The 16884-nt window shown below is 40.5% G+C and overlaps 1 protein-coding gene across 2 annotated transcripts in view; it reads right to left on the bottom strand.

Moving 5' to 3' along the window:
• Positions 1-15939, bottom strand: part of RAI2 (retinoic acid induced 2) — a 28517-nt gene extending 12578 nt beyond the window's left edge. The window contains exon 1 of one of the 2 annotated variants that reach the window (XM_083363106.1): positions 15639-15939. The gene's annotated coding sequence lies outside the window, so the exon portion shown is untranslated. Of the gene's footprint in view, positions 1-15262 lie in introns of both variants that reach the window. The other variant, XM_083363105.1, reaches the window with a different exon arrangement.
• Between the last annotated feature and the right edge of the window lie 945 nt (positions 15940-16884).

Below are 16884 nucleotides of genomic sequence, written 5' to 3' on the forward strand. Positions count from 1 at the left end.
TAGTTATAATGGTGATGATGATGATAATTTGACTTTATTATACTCTGACTTGACCAAGACAAATAAAACAGATTATGCAGTGACATAATTTCCCTAGCCAATCTGAAATGAAACAAGAAAGTGAAGTTAAACCACAATACATATTAATTTTTCCCTTATTCTCATGGAAGGAATAGTTTTGCTTCTGTAATAGGAGAAACTTTCCTTTTTCAACACTGATGTACTGTGCTTATTGGCTTTTATGCAACTCACCTATTAATAATTAATAGTACATATTATTAACTCTCAAGGTACAAGTACTGCAAGAATGAACGAGGTTTAATGGAGCCCTGAGAATAAACATATGCCCATAATCAAGGAAAATGTTATGGTATTGTGCTAAAACACCTTGAATTCTGTTAGAATGTCTAGGAAAAAAAGATAACAAAACTAGTGAGCTTTCTTTGCTCAAGGGAGATTATAGAGTGAGGAAAGCCAGATTTGTGTCCAAACTAATAGCAGCATGTCAGAATCTACTGTTGCCAACATAATGCAAGTGTAGGCTGCCACACATCCTCCCAAGGTGTTCTATCCCTCCTTTCTTAGCAGGAGAAAAGAAACAGCAGTGATTTTCTATTGGTATACTACAATTACTTCAGAACTCTCGATTTTTGAGAAGAGGGGCATAAAGAGGCATCAGCTCTTCATGAGATTGGAGTCATGCTGCAACTAAAAGTTAACAACTGCCCTGCAATTACTTAGGATGGTCCTGTCACAAGAATAGTAGGCTACAGAACTCGCATTACTGTGATCTGAAGCTAATTACTTCCTGACATTAACAAACCAGCTGAATACGATAAATAAAAAAGGAATTAAAGCCAAGCAGTTTTTTCAAGACCGACTTGAAGACTTGCGCCCATGTGCACACATACATTTTGGATTTTTTTTAAAAAAGAAGGCATTGGCTTTTTAAAAGGAACGGACAATCACATGAAATGAATCCTGTTCATCTATTCTTTTTCTTCTCTACTAATATTGTACTTAGACAAGATAATTATTTTGGAAAGCCTTGTTATAACAGGTTTATTACTAGCATACATCAGGCATTGAAGCCTCCTGTATATAGTGTATAGATGATTATTACTGCATATCCTGCAAAATATCAAGATATGTAGCTTAGTTTGATCTGTATAGCAACCTCTTGCAGGCAACAAGATACTTATTGAATTTATGCCACATTGAAACAAGTAAAAAATGAGACCCATTCTCATATAAAGTACTTCCCATATCAAAAATTCATGCAATTGTTATACAAGCAATTGAACTGGATGTGATATAATCATTAATGTCAGTGAAAATGCTGGGACACAAAATAATTATTTTATTCTATGATAAAGCAAAAGTTTCTCAACATCCTACACTTCAGTTAATAATTTCAGCAACTAAAGTTATCTGACAATATACATTAATTTTCCGATACTGGAAGATGTTTAATATTCTTCCAAATCTGTATCTATACAATTCTAATTGTATGCTACAACTGTAAATTGTAACCTTGTAAATAGTCTGATGGCCTTTTTAAACATACTTAAATTCCAATGAATGCCCACAATCTGTTTTCATCTGGCTTTTTAGTATGACATTGAATTAAATACCTGACTACTTCTAACCTTTGTGACACAGTTCAGAGGCAGTATAATAAAGGTAGTTTATTATACCCAAGTTCAAATCTTGGCCAGTCTAAAGAAAAAAATAAATAGGGGAGACATGATAGCAATATTTCAATATCTGAGAGGCTGCCACAAAGAAGTGGGGGTCATGTTGTTCACCAGAGCACCAGAGGGAAGGACGAGAAACAATGGTTGGAAGTTGATCAAAGAGAGAAGCAACCTGGAATTAAGGAGAAACTTCCTGATAGTGAGGACAATCAACTAGTGGAACAGCTTACCTCCATAAATCGTGGGCACTCCATCGCTGGAAGTTTTTAAAAAGAGACTGGACAATCACCTGTCTGAGATGGTATAGGTCAGTGATGGCGAAGCTTATTTATCTTCAGGTGCTGGGTGGGCGTGGCCCAGTGGGTGAGTGTGACCACTGGGTGGGCTTGGCTGCCGTGGTCATGGCAGACTGGGTGGGCATGGCTGGGGTGGGCATGGCCACCTCGGTGTTGCTCGTGGAGAGGAATGCCTGTGGGGGCTGGACAGGGTTGGGGGAGATCCAGGGGGTCTCTGGCAGATGGGACGGTGGGCAGGAGGCTCATCCTATGGGGTGAGGTGAGACCAGGCAGGGGGCATGGCAGGGGTGCCATTGCCACAGGGCAAGGCAAGGCAAGGCAGGGACTGGGGCGGCTGCTGCCTGATACCATCGGCCCTTGCACACAGCAAGCGCATGGGGGCCAACTGTGTCTGTCAGCAGCCACAGCCTGCCAGCCCCTCAACTGGCACATTCTGAGGCTCCAAAGCCCGCTGTGAATACCGGGCCAGCCCTCCAGCAGCAGGCGGAGTAGGGAGGGGGGATCCGGTATACCAGTTCCTTACCTCCACCCGGCTTATTCCATGGCATTATGGCAGCGGCATTGGGCACAATACGCGAGGTGGCAAATGGCCAGTTTTGGCATGACATGGCTGTTTGCTGCTGGCTGCATCCAAAGAGCCTGGGGGGAGCAGTGGGCTAATGCCTCCTTAAGTAACACCAGCTGCCTGCAATTAGTGCAGGTTCACATCCCACCAGGCTCAAGGTTGACTCAGCCTTCCATCCTTCCGAGGTAGGTAAAATGAGGACCCAGATTGTTGGGGGCAATTAAGCTGACTTTGTAATAATGCCACTTGGGTGTGTGTGTGAAAGCCCTAATAAGCAGGCATATACATAGAATGAAGGCTACTGCTAAGCTTGTAAGCCGCCCTGAGTCTTCGGAGAAGGGCAGGATATAAATGGAATTAAAATAAAATAAATAAATTTGCCACCTCGCGCATTGCACCAATGCGGCTGCCATGAGGCCATGGAACAACTCGGGCAGAGGTAAGGAACCGGGTATACCAGTTTCTTACCACCACCCAGCTTATTCATGGCAGTGGAAAAGCACAGGAGAGGACAAATGGCCGGTTTCGGCGTAGTGTGGCTGTTTGCCGCCCTGCATATTGTGCCCAATACTGCTGCCATAATGCCACGGAACAAGCCGGGTGGAGGTAAGGAAAGAAATCCTTGCTCCCCACAGAAATTGCCTAACTGGCTCCCAGCCCCGTGACGTTTCTCCTTCGTGATCCACCACCGCCACTTGCAAGAACAAAGATAGGGTTTTTTTGGGGGGGGAAGGTCAATCAATTAGTTCCAACTTCTCGTGAAAGATTGCAATGTTGGAATTAATTCACCTTTCCCCCCAAAAAAAAACCCTTCGTTTCCTTGCACACTTCAGCACCCTCCCTCCCCAAGCCTCCGGTGCTCAACCTGCTGCTTTGGTTGGCCTGCCAGCCCCCACCTCAACACCCTGCACACCACCACATAGCACAACCACCGCAGAGCTGCAGGGGCTGGCCTGGCATGGGAAGGGCATGCACCCCACCCTCCTGCCACTATGTAGGTTAAGGTTGCTAGGCCCGCCCCTGCCCAGATGCCCTCGTCTCCCCCAAGTGTTTTTTTTTTTTACTAAACTGCCTTTCAGCTGCATTCTGTTTCTCTGTTCGCTTCTCAGCCTTCGCCGCATGATTGTGGGACTATCGGTTAAAAAAAAAAAGAAGTTCCATTAGACTTTCTAACTTCTTGTGAGATCTTGTGAAAAGTTAGAAAGTCCGACAGTTCCACAAACTTGCAGTGAAGGCTGAGAAGCAGTGCTTTTTTTGTAAAAGAAAAAGGTATGACATATGTCATACAACCCGCCTTGCCTACCCTACAAGGTTCCATCCAAAAAAGGTGCCGGAACTCCATTCTGAGCGTTCTATGACAAAAAAAGCCCTGCTGAGAAGCAAACAGAGAAACGGAATGCAGCTGAAAGGCAGGTTAGTAAAAAAAAACACTTGGGGGAGGTGAGGGCATCTGGGCGAACAGGGGTCTGGCAACCTTACCCTGTGCAGCTTTGGCAGGTGTCTGGCAGGGGGAGGGAAGCAACTGGTCTACCCCTTGCATGGAGCACCCTGCTCCTGCCACTCCCCCACCCCTACACAGCACCTTCTTTCCAGCTCTGATGTGTCACTTCCTCCGCCGCTGTGTGGGACTAAAAATAAAGTTCAATCAATCAATTCCCACTTTGTGAGATCTTTTATTTCCCCGCAAGAAGTTAAAATTGATTGATTGAACTTTTTTTTTTGCACACAGCGGCGGAGGCCTAAAGTGAAAAGGTTTTATAAAACCCAGCTTAAAAAGCCACTTGCCCAAGGAGATTTTGATGCAGATTGCTCACGGACGGGACTTAAGACGTTGGACTGGGGTGATGGCGCGCGTGCCCACAGAGAGGGCTCTGCCTGCCACCTGTGGCACGCGTGCCATAGGTTCACCACCATGGGTATAGGTCAGTGATGGTGAACCTTTTAGAGACTGAGTGCCCAAACCGCAACCCAAAACCCACTTATTTATCGCAAAGTGCCACATCAGCATTGTGGTGCCCTCAGGGAGGGGCAGGGAGGCGCATCTGAGTGCCACCTCTGGCACACAACAACCAGGGACACAAAAATGGGCCACCGTACTGCAAGGCACAAAAATGGCTGCTGCTGCGCCACAAAGTGCAGATAGAAGGCGCTGCACCATGGAAGAATGGGGCAGGGCTACTTAGTATCATGCAGGCACTAACCCTGCCCCATTTGCAGCACATGCATGCTCATGGCCCCATGCGTGCATGCACGCATATAAAATGCTCCCCCCTCCCTTTCTTCCAGTCCACTGGTTGGTGACCTCTGCTCTACCACCTCTACTCAAGCTTGCTAGTTGGCCACTTTGCCTCCTTTGTGCTGGGTCGGGCTCCTGCTCCTGGTGGTGGTGGCAGCCATATGGACCTGCTGCTGCCAACATTTTTCCAGTATCTTCTCAGGTATTGATGTCAGGCTGATTGGTCTGTAGTTTCCTGGGTCTCTTCCCCCCCCTTTTTTTTGAAGATAGGAACCACATCCTATCTCTTGTAGTTCCCCAGTGCTCCAAGATTTTTGAAAGATATGATATAATGGTTCTGAGATAACATCTGCCAGCATCTTCAGAACTTTGGGATGTAATCTATCAGGTCCCAGTGATTTATATTCATCAAGGTCAGACAAGTGTTCTCTTACATTTTCTTGCTTATTTTAATTTTTATTTCTAGTCCATCTTTTACAGTTATGTTTTTGGTAGATTGGTCTATAGTTTCCTTTTGTGTGAAGACTTGATGCAAAGAATGAGTTAAGCAGCTCTGCTTTCTTTCTACTGCCTGCTACTTCCTTGCCATTTGCTCTCTTTATTGGACAGACTGTTTCCTTCACTTTTTTTGTTATTTATATGTTGAAAGAAACTTTTCTTTATTATCTTTGACTTTTATTGCAAGTCTTTGTCATTCTGAGCCATTGTTTTCCTGACTTCATCTTTGCAGATTCAGGCTGTCTGCTGATATTCTGCCTTAATTATGTGTCCCTCTTTCCATTTTCTTTTACTTTAACCTTTTTGTCTTTCAGTTTATCAGAGAGATCTTTGTGCAACCATGCTGGTTTCTTCTTGAATTTCTTGTTTTTTCTTTTTTAGTGGTATTGTATTGGACTGGGCTTTTATGATTGTATTTTTCAATGTTTCCCATGCTTCTTGAGTTGTTTTCCCCTTTAGGAACTTTATCCATGAAATTTTGCTTAGATTCTCTCTGCGTTTATTGAAGTTTAAGACCCTGGTTTATTTTCTATTATCTGTGTTTGCATTATATTGAATTCTAGTATCACATGGTCACTTTCACCCAAGATTCTGGCAATTTCAACTACCACTATCACTTCTTCTCTATTAGCAAATATTATGTCTAGTATAGCTTTTCCTCCAGGTCCCTCCTCTACCTTTTGGGTAATAAAGTTGTCAGCAAAGTTGGTTAGGAATCTGTTCGATCTCCCACTTGCTGCAGAATTTGTCTCCCAGTTGATATCAGGGTAGTTAAAGTCTCCCATTACTACTATGCCATGTTTCCTACATAATTTGTTAATTGATTAGCAAAGAGTTCATCTATTTCTTCTGCTTGATTGGGTGGCCTGTAGCAACATCATTCTTTTTTCCTTTTATATTGACCCATATGGATTCTAGGAGGTTTTCATCCTTGGTTTTGTGTATTTCTGTAGAGATGTAATGATCTTTTATATATAATGCAACTCCACCTCCTCTTTGTTGGGTCTGTTCCTTTGAACAGTTTATATCCGTCCATCAGTACATTCCAGTCATGAGTTTCATCCCACCATGTTTCATTAATGGCAACTATATCATATCTGCCTTCTTGTACTAATACTGCAAGTTCTCCCTGCTTGTTTCCTAAAGTTTGAGCATTAGTATATAGTCATTTGAGTCCTTTATTGGTATTGGATATATTTCTTGTATCTCCTACTTTGTAACTAGGATTTCCACCCTTTCCATCACTCTCTATTTCATTATGTTTTTCTTTTTTTCTCTTTACTCCCTTCCTCCCTATGTGATTGGTTATCTAGTGATTTTTGCTTAGAATTAGGTTCTATAGTTTGTGAAGTTTGGCCCCCCACCCCCCTTGTTTTTAGTTTAAAGCCCTTTTGATAAGATGAGCCAATTATTTTCCAAATATATTGTTTCCAGTTCTTGTGAGGTGTAGTCCATCCCTTGCCAGTAGCCCTTCATCTAGGTAATGCAGACCATGGTCTAGGACAGGGGTCAGCAACCTGAAACAGTGAAAGAGCCACTCGGAACCGGTTCCCTCACAAAAGGAAAAACTGGGAGCCGCAAAAAATGTGTGCACATGCGCAGAATAGGATTTGACTGAAGAGTGGAGCCAAGGCGAAATATGCACCTACCCTGCATATTTGAATTGATTGGTTGAACTTTTTTAGTCCCACTTTTTTTTTTTGGACTGCACATGGCAGAGGACTGTGAGCCACAGGAGATGGCTGAAAGAGCCGCATGCGGCTCCGGAGCCGCGGGTTGCAGACCTGTGGTCTAGGAAGCCGAAGTTCTGTTGATGACACCAGTTTTTAAGCCAGTGGTTCATTTCTAAAATCCTTTGCTCCCTCATTGAATGTTGTTGGAAGTATAGATGAAAACACCATTTGTGCTCCTAATTCTTTAACTTTCTTCCCTAGCTGTTCATAATCTCTTGTTATTGTTTTCAGATTATTGTTGTGTCATTGGTCCCCACATGGAAGAGAAAAAAGGGATAGTAATCTGTGGGGTTGATTATGATATAAAGGTATTCAGTTACATCTTTGATTTTTGCTCCAGGGAGACTATATATCTCCCTAGATTGACTTTCTGTGGAACACAACATATAGATACTTGCTCTTTTTGTGGAATCATTATATACAACATGATATTTGGCAAACATTGTATGTTTTAAATAGAAAGAAAAATGTTGTTTATCTTACTAACCACCATATAAGAAATCACCTAAAATCTTTTACTTGTGTATTTTATAAAATTCTGATATCAGGTTAATATTTTAGATAAAATGAACCTAGGTAATAATGCAATGCCTTCCCATCATGTTTAATTATGCAGAAGAAATAAAGTGACAATTGGTTACCATCTCATTCAAATAATCATAAATATGTTCACTTCTATCTGTATTCATGCAATGAACAAAGAGTTGCTGTGTGCACAAGAGTTGTTTTGTAGATTTCCTGTTGCTTTAGAAAAGTGTTTCTCAACCTCAGCAACTTCAAGATCTGCATCTCCCAGAATTCCCCAACAAGAATGCTATTCCCATACCCATACAGACTGGGAATTCTGGGAGTTGAAATCCACACATCTTGAAAGTGTTGAGGTTGAAAAAAATCACTCTGGAAGACAATACATTTTTAATACATCAAAAATAGCATCAATCAGTTTATTTAAGCCTTCAGCTTCTGTACAATATTTTAAAATCTCTGATGTGACAGAACAATCACTACCATCAACACCATAATGTCACAAATCATTACCATTAATCCAACATATTTGTTTCCAAAAGAGTATTTTGACTTTGAGGTCCTTGGTGCTTTCTGTGCTTGGTTATTTTCGTGCAAACGTTTCAATACCAAACTAGGTACAATCATCAGTGCTACGAGGGATTGGGGTTTACTCTCAGTTTATATATTAGTGGCTTGGTGGGAGTAATCTTGGTGGTTCCTTGATTGCGCTATTAGGTATTAGCTTGTTTGCCTGAGTTGATAGTTCCTTGATTGAAGTATTGTTTGCTTCTTGATTGTTGGTCTAATGTTAATCTTGGTCAGAGGTCTTCAAACTTGGCCCTTTTATGACTTGTGGACTTCAACTCCCAGAATTCCTCAGCCAGGCATGCTGGCTGAAGAATTCTGGGAGTTGAAGTTCACAAGTCATAAAAGGGCCAAGTTTGAAGACCCCTGATCTTGGTGATAACCTTTGCTCATCTGGATCTTGATTGCTGGTGAGGAAGTGTTTTAGTCTTTTTGTTTCCTTTTTGGTTTTTTGATTGTCTACTTTGAATGGTATGTAGATGTTGTTTATTCCTATGTGGCTTTGGATTGTGTCTGTTGAAGATCTAGGTAAGCCCAAGTCCAAGAACAGTAGAGAATTCATGGAAGCCTGGTACTCAGACAAATTAGCCATCAATAATAAATTGGCACTTACTTTTGGTTTCCAGAAAAAAAGACCAATGTATTTGCTTAAAGACCATGGTGTTTGCTTAATAACCACCACGAAAAAAGTAACATCGAGCACAGTCACATGGTGACCCACTTAACAACCTGCATGATGTATGACCATACTTCCAGGCTCAATAACAATAGTAAGTCAAGGGCTACCTATAATATATTTATATGAGCATAATTTCAATCATAATTTTAAAGAAGGGCTCTTAAACCTAATGAAGAAAGAGACAAAATATTAGCCTTAAATATGCAATAAAACTTTAGCTAATGCAAGGTCAAAAGGGAAACTGAGTATCTTTCAAAAAGCAGATTGAATTCTTGAAATTGTCTCAATGGGCAAACATTGTCTCCCAAGGAAACTAGCTGTTAAAATAAATTAGAAACTGAGAAGCAAGCAAATAAATGTCTATATATATACTGTTAACTCTTCCAATCACTTTAAAGTTCAAGCCTATCAAGGCACAGTAAAACTAAATGTTATAGGAGGAAAATAGTTTCCAATCATAACATTAAAATGTTAGGCTAAGAGGAAAAAAATTCTGACTAGTAGTAGCAACAACTTACTTAAAAATCTATGTCACTTGGATGCAAACCTTGAAGACTGCATTACCTGGGTATTTTGAGAGTTGTTACCTCCACGCATCTGAGAGTGCCAAGCTGGGAATGTTCACAGTATTTAAAATAAGCTATGAATTGAACTCCCAAGACTTTCAGACACAAGAGGATTCAGGCAATGGCTAAAGAATATTAAATATAATCTGCTTTTGGATAAAATATTTTAATTCCTTCTTTCCCCACCTAAAAATAGAAAACAAAACCCCATAGAAGTAACTCAGCAAATTATGAGTTCTAATACTCTGTGCTGTAAGTGGTATAAAATATTACTGCATGCTGAATTAGAGATAGTTAAGTTACGAGATAATCAATGCTTTTTGGCAGAAATATTTACATAATTCAAGGATTTTAGATACCGTTCCCTCCTTTAGCAGGCCACACAGGGATTTTTATTACATAGTAATAAAGGTGCACCTGGGAGAAATTGTTCAATTGCCACAATATGGCAGCCTAATGTTCATTATGAAAACAGAATCCATTTATAGAACTTGATTTCAGATTACTTATGATCTCCTTTACAAATATTAATTCTCAATTCAATATAATCAAATTTTCCATTGTCAATTACATGAAAATGAAATACCTTTATTTTGACCCAAACTTCTTCAAATTAAAGTCATCAGTGTTTAATCAAAGATTTACAAAACATAGTAAATTATTATATAGTTTAAAAGCATTAATTGTATGTCACTAGACTGAGCTTTTATCCAGCTAACATGCTTTCATCTCTTCCAGTATTAATCCACATTCCTGCTCAGCCTTCTGAGCTATTCTCTAAAAAACTAAAGTCTTCTTCAGACGACATTTGTGGAATTTTTCCACAGAAAGCACATAGCAATATTCTACCATCCTTCAAGAAACAAATTTGGCCCTTACATGAAGTATAAAAGAATCTTTCTATACTTATGCTGTAATGTACCAAGGGATTTAGGGACTCTAGCTAGTAAATATTTAAGATACTTCTGTCAGAGAGCAGTAAAGCAGAAAGGAATAACTAGTAAAATGGAACTTCAGACCACAACAGTTTAGTAATTAAAAAAGGTATAAAGAAATGCATAAATGAGCAAACCTGGAGAAAAGAAGTATTGCTACAAATAATTTTCATGCATAAAAATAAAGTTGGATAAAAACAGAACTTATTTCTGTATTAAAATGCTTTTTATTATTATTAAAAAGAGAAAGTGGAAGAAATTTTAAAAAGGGTGTGATCTGCTGAAGTCATATGGCATGGAATCCAAGCACTCATATGAAACTGATAAAGGAGAATATTTGTAGCTCAAGGTTGAAATGAGGAACTTTTGGTGCTCTCTGGGCTTGGTTGTTTTCTTGCAGAAATTTCATTACCCAACTAGGTAGCATCATGATGTTATCTATTTTAGGTAATGAAACATCTGCAAGAAAACAACCAAGCCCAGAGAGCAGCAAGGACTCCTTTTATGAAACAAATCAGTCACGAGGGTCAAGTCTCTATACAGCAGACACATGGAGAAAAGCAAAGTTTTACATTTAGGCAGGAAAAATCAAAGGTATAAGTCCAGACTGGGCAAACCTGGCTTAAAAACAGTAACTGTGAGAGGGACCTTGGAGTCCTAGTGGAAGATCACTTAACCATGAGCCAAGCAGTGTGCAGCAGCAGCCAAAAAAGCTAATACATTCCTGGGTTGTATAAACAGAGACACAGAATCAAGATCACGTGAAGTATTAGTAAGGTAAAGGTAAAGGTTCCCCCGCACATGCGTGCTAGTTGTTTCCAACTCTAGGGGCCGGTGCTCATCTCCGTTTCAAAGCAGAAGAGCCAGCACTTGTCTGAGGACGTCTCTGTGGTCATGTGGCCAGCATGACTAGATGCCAAAGGTGCATGGAACGCTGTTACCTTCCCAACGTAGTGGTCCCTATTTTTCTACTTGCATTTTTACGTGCTTTCGAACTGCTAGGTTGGCAGAAGCTGGGACGAGTAACAGGCGCTCACTTTGTTACGCAGCACTCGGAATTCGACCCACCAAACTGCCGACCTTCTGATCGACAAGCTCAGCGTCCTAACCCACTGAGCCACCGCGTCCCTCTGAAGTATTAGTACTGCTTTATATAAAACCCTAGTAAGACCACACCTGGAATACTGCAGCCAATTTTGGTCACCATATCACCAAAAAAAATGTTGAGAGTTTAGAAAAAAACCAGAGAAGAGCAACTAAGATGATCAAAGGCCTGGAGACTAAAACATATGAAGAACGGCTGCAGGACTTGGGTTTGGTTAGTCTAAAGAAAAGAAGAAACAGGGGCAACATTATAGCAGTATTTCAGTATTTGAGGGTCTGCCACAAAGACGAGGGGGTCATGTTATTCTCCAAAGCACCAGAGGGCAGGACAAGAAACAATGATTGGAAACTGAACAAAGAGAGAAGCAACCTAGAATTAAGGAGAAACTTCCTGACAGTGAGGACAATTAACCAGTGGAACAGCTTGCCTCCAGAAATCGTGGACGCTCCATCACTGGAGATTTTTAAGAAGAGGCTAGCCGCTAGACAGTCACTTATCTGAGATGGTATAGGTTCTCCTGCTTAAGTGGTGAAGACCTCCAGGGTCTCTTCAAGCTCTATATTATTATTATTATTATTATTATTATTATTATTATTATTATTATTATTATTATTATTATTATTCTGTTGTTGTTTGTTGTTATTATTATATTGTTGTTGTTATTGCACATATGGCTTATGTACAATAATTACTGCAGTATATATTTTTGCCACACAAAATTCCTCAAATCTATTTATAGTTTTGCAGATAGAAACATCTTAAATAAATTTGTATCAGTAAAATCTAGGTGGTTTTTAACTGAGTTTAGGCATAACTGGAGTCAGTTTTGTTTATTTAAAGAATCAGTAGCTATCCTTATGTCATTATTTTGAAAATCCAGTTGTTCACTATAAACTTCATTAGACAAATAAATTCAAATAAATAATAAAATATCACCAACTCTCATAGACTATGGGCCTTTTTGATATTAAAGAACTCAGATAAACTGGATTTCTGCATTTTGATGCTCAATATATAACAACAACAACATTGGAAGGGACCTTGATTACATTAATTACATTCCTTGTATTAATTACATTCCTCAGAAACTTTGGCTCAAAGTTTTGATGTCGTCAGCTTCTTGAACTGAAAAGTAGTAGTTCCAGCTGATAAAAAGTTGGTGACATTAGGAACAAAATGTATTGATTGATTGTTCATCTGTTATCTCCATGCATTAAGATCATTGATACCTTCTAATTATAATCTAATAGGGACTTCCCAAAATATCATTTTATAATGTGTAACTGATTAAGAGCAGCCATACTGCTAATAAATAGACATAAAAACCTTAGTTTAGTTGATCCAGAGTTATGAAGTGTAAAGTGTGAAAAGTTATCACTTTTCCAACAGTGTATATGATGACAGGACATCCATAATAACAGTAGCATTTTTTTGCACTAACTAGGCTGTTTTCTGCATAATGGTCAAGTTAAAAATCAAGCAATTGCTCATAATTCAGCATTTCTTGGGCATAGCCTTGATTCACAGAGAAATTTGAAGTCATTTTCCAAAAATGTATGGCTATCTTTGAAACCAAACATTAATTGTCCAGTTTCAAGGATATTCTTTACTGTGGTAATTTTTATCTACTCTTGGGTACTTGTTGCAATGCTTAGAAGTGGAAGCACTTTGATTTCACTCAAGAGAAACCAAATTCCTGGTGATCTTCATCTAATATAATTTATTCTTGAGCTGCCCTATTTTTGGCTGGCATACTGTGCTGTTTTGTAAGAATTTTAACTTAATTGTTTTCTTCCCTGATAATAGAATATGCTATTGTACGTAAGCTGCAACTATTTTCAAGATTCACCTGTAAGTGAAATCCATTTCTCCTTCTCTGGAAAAGATAATGATATGCATTCTTACTTTATTTCTACTGGCTTCTCTATTCTTCGATTAGCAACTGGCTTAAAAACAGTAACTGTGAGAGAGACCTTTGAGTCCTAGTGGACAATCATTTAACCATGAGTCAGCAGTGTGCAGCAGCAGCCAAAAAAGCTAATACATTCCTGGGTTTATAAACAGAGAAAAAGAATCCAGATCACACGAACTATGAGTACCGCTTTATAAAACCCTAGTAAGACCACACCTGGAAATAGCCCAGATTTTTTGACACATTTTCATTGCTATGAAGCGTTGAAGACCATAACTTCACCTTCTGACTCTCTTATGTTTACATTTTTTAATTTGGTTTAAGGGGCAATTCAGTAGGTCCCTAGCTGTAGATCTGTAGTACAGATATTAAAGGGAATGACTAAGTTTGCTGTTTTCTCCAGACTATCACAAGTCTGATAAAACATATTTTTATTTTGTAAACAACTTCCATGCTTTGTTGGATCCAATAGATCTTCCTGTGCTCATCTTCAATATTCCATTTCACAGAGAAGACCTCTTATCTCCATTCCTGAATATGTAATATAGAAAAACCAAAGAAACCAAATATACTTTTAAGAACAAAAATAGCAAGCAAGATGTGCTGAAACCGGGAACGTATGGGTGCTATTATGTTCTCTTTTTGAAACATTTTAAAATAAGTTTATCTAGTGCTAAGTACTATTCTTATTTTAAAATGTTTCAAGAATAAAATATGATACAGCAGGAAAAATAGAAGTTTAGTACAAAATATTCTGAAAATATTTTTTCTTAAAAGCAATTTACTTTAAAAAGCAAATGCATACCATTAGAAATAAAAGAACATAATACAGCTCAAAAAAAGACAAAATGTGATAAATGCAATGTTTCTTTTTCTGCAATATTTATTACGCAAGGTAATATATTATTAAAAACATTTTCTTGTGTTTACATATGCTTCAATCATCAAAATAAAGAACATTAAATCCATTAAATATAAGAAAAATATATGCAATTACTTTGTCCAAAACAAACAAATAAACCAGAGGTGAAATTAAAGGAATTTTTATTCTGAAAAACTATCAATACAAATTCAAATTCAAAGGAAATGTTACTATTGGTAAAATGTTAGACATTAAAAGCCATTTCTGTGGTATTTTACTATTTTTTCAAATGATTATTTCTTAAAGTTTCACAGAAGGAGATCTATTGACCCATAAATCTACACTTGACCCTTGTCTCCCTGACTTCATCGTTTACAAACCATGCCCTTGTCCAAAACCCACTCCAGGGACCTCAGCAATTGAAACACAAAGCAGCAGCTGTTTGGCAACATTTTTAACCCTAAACAGCAAATGCAATCAGATTTCATTTCACTAAATATCCAGGCCTGGTTCAGTGCAGAGCAAGAAACAATAACCACTATTTTATTAGATAAATTCATTGGGGGTGGGGACAAACACAAGTAGATCCCAATTCATTGATTCAACTTTTTACCATAGAAGCATAACCATGGAAACATACGATATAATTAGTTGATTATATAGATACATTGTTTCAGTAAAAGCTATGTAATTCTCATATTTTAAAGTTACCTTTTAGATTTTTTTCCCTTTCCTCATTCTTGGAAAATGCATGCAGATATTTCAGATCAAATTTGAGGCTACTACATCAAAAGTCAGATGCTGGGGGTTTAGCCCCTTTCCTTCTCCAAATAATTTAGCAAAAATAAAACTTCACAGCAATGCCTGCCCAAGAAAGAATCTTCAGGGAACAGCCAGTTGGAGGTTTCCAAAGCATCCCTCTGAAAAACTAAGCTTGCCCTCTTTTCAGACCCATCGTGGCAAAATGGATGCTTCACAACAACCTTACCCTCCTCCTCCCAGACCAAATCGGATGAAGATGAGTCTGAATTAGAGCGGGCAAGGTCTTCCTCCACCATGGTTTCATCTAGCCCCACACAAACGCACCAACAGTTTTGCCTTCTCATCTCCCGGGTCTCTACTGAGCATCCTCTGAAGAGGAGACGGGCATCTCTGGCCCGGAGTTGGAGTGTTCATTCCGCCCTGGGCTTCAGCAACCTGTCACTCACGGGCCGTCCGCCGCTCCGCCCTGCAGGGTCTGCCCAGTTCAGCACCAAATCACTCCGTCCCCGCAGAAGGCAAACCTGCGCCTGCTCCGCCTGATTTAACCTTCAGTTCCCGAGTCCTCCTCCCTTCCCAGCGCACAGCGTCGGCAGGGGGAGGCTTTGGAAAGGGAAGGAGAACGGCGGCCACATATCTCCCAGTTCTCTTTTCTAGCTCCGGAGTTGTTCCCCCATTTGTTTCCGATCTCAAAGCTCCTTACCTCCGCTTCTTCGCCTGGTTTTTTTTTTTTAGCTGTTTCAGTGGACCGGGCAGCCTCGCTAGCACAGCAGCAGCAGCAGCAGCAGCAGCCTTTTCTCCCCTCTTGCAGCTGGAACAGATGACAGACCCCCTCCCTTCCCTTCGTGTCCTTGCAGCATACGTATCTGTCAGGCTCTGCCAGCGGCTCCGGATTAGGAAGGAGGAACCAATATACGTCCACTACCAGGCGTCCTTCCCTGTCCTGCTTTGCCCAGGCCTGTCGTCTTCCTCTCCTCCTCCTCCTCCTCTTCTACCTCTTACTGCTGCCACCACCGCTGCTGTCTGACGTCTGAGTAACCCTGGTTTCCGTCAGTCTTTCTCTCGCTCCCTCTGGGGAGGGAAGAGAGGCGGGGCAGGACAGTCAGAAGCTCAGCGCCTGTGCCCGCCTCCAAATTGGTGGTGGATGGCTAGGGCGCATGCCTGCCACCGGCGGGAGAGGCGAAGGCTAGAGCGGGAGCTGGCACGCGCTACTGAACTCTGCTTCGGGCGCGCGAGCAGTAGGCGGGCACGCGCCCTTTCCCCTCCTCCTCCTCCTCCTCCTCCTCCTCCTCCTCCTCCTCCTCCTCCCAGGCAAATGCATCTTTTAGACACAGTTGGACTGCGAAGAGTGCCGTTACTCCGTGGAAGAGGAGGAAGGTGGGATTGTGTTTCGTTCCTGGTTCTGAGAAGGGACTGAGAGGGCAGAGCGAAAAAGAAGCCGGAAGAAAAGAAGAACGACCGCGGGGCAAAGTAAAGAGAAATGGCTATAAAGCTGGAAATGGTCACCATGGGGATACCCAGAGGTCGTATATTTTATTTGGAATAGCCGGTATATGTGAGCGAAGGATTTGTTGCCTTAAAAATCACTACGATAAATTGCCTGGGCTATCTAATTTCATCAACTTCCAATCTTCCCATAATGTGTTGTAGTACACAATAATGGCAAGCCATCTCAGCGGTGGGATGTTTGCTACTTTCCATAATTGCTTGAAAATATAAGCCAAGATAGTTTATAAACTAAAGTTAGTATAAATTCTGTTTTAGTAAGATGAATCATTCTAGCCACAGTTACTAACACAGTTACTAAGTGCATGCCAGCAACCCATCCACACAAAACAAGCAAAACCCCATCCACAACATGCAGGCATCACACGAAACCACACACCCTCCGGTCCACAGAAAAACCTCTCTCCATGGAACCAGGCCTTGGTGCCCAAAAGGTTGGGGAC

Source organism: Vipera ursinii (assembly GCF_947247035.1).
Source record: "Vipera ursinii genome assembly, chromosome: 4".
Classification (NCBI taxonomy): Eukaryota; Metazoa; Chordata; class Lepidosauria; order Squamata; family Viperidae; genus Vipera; species Vipera ursinii.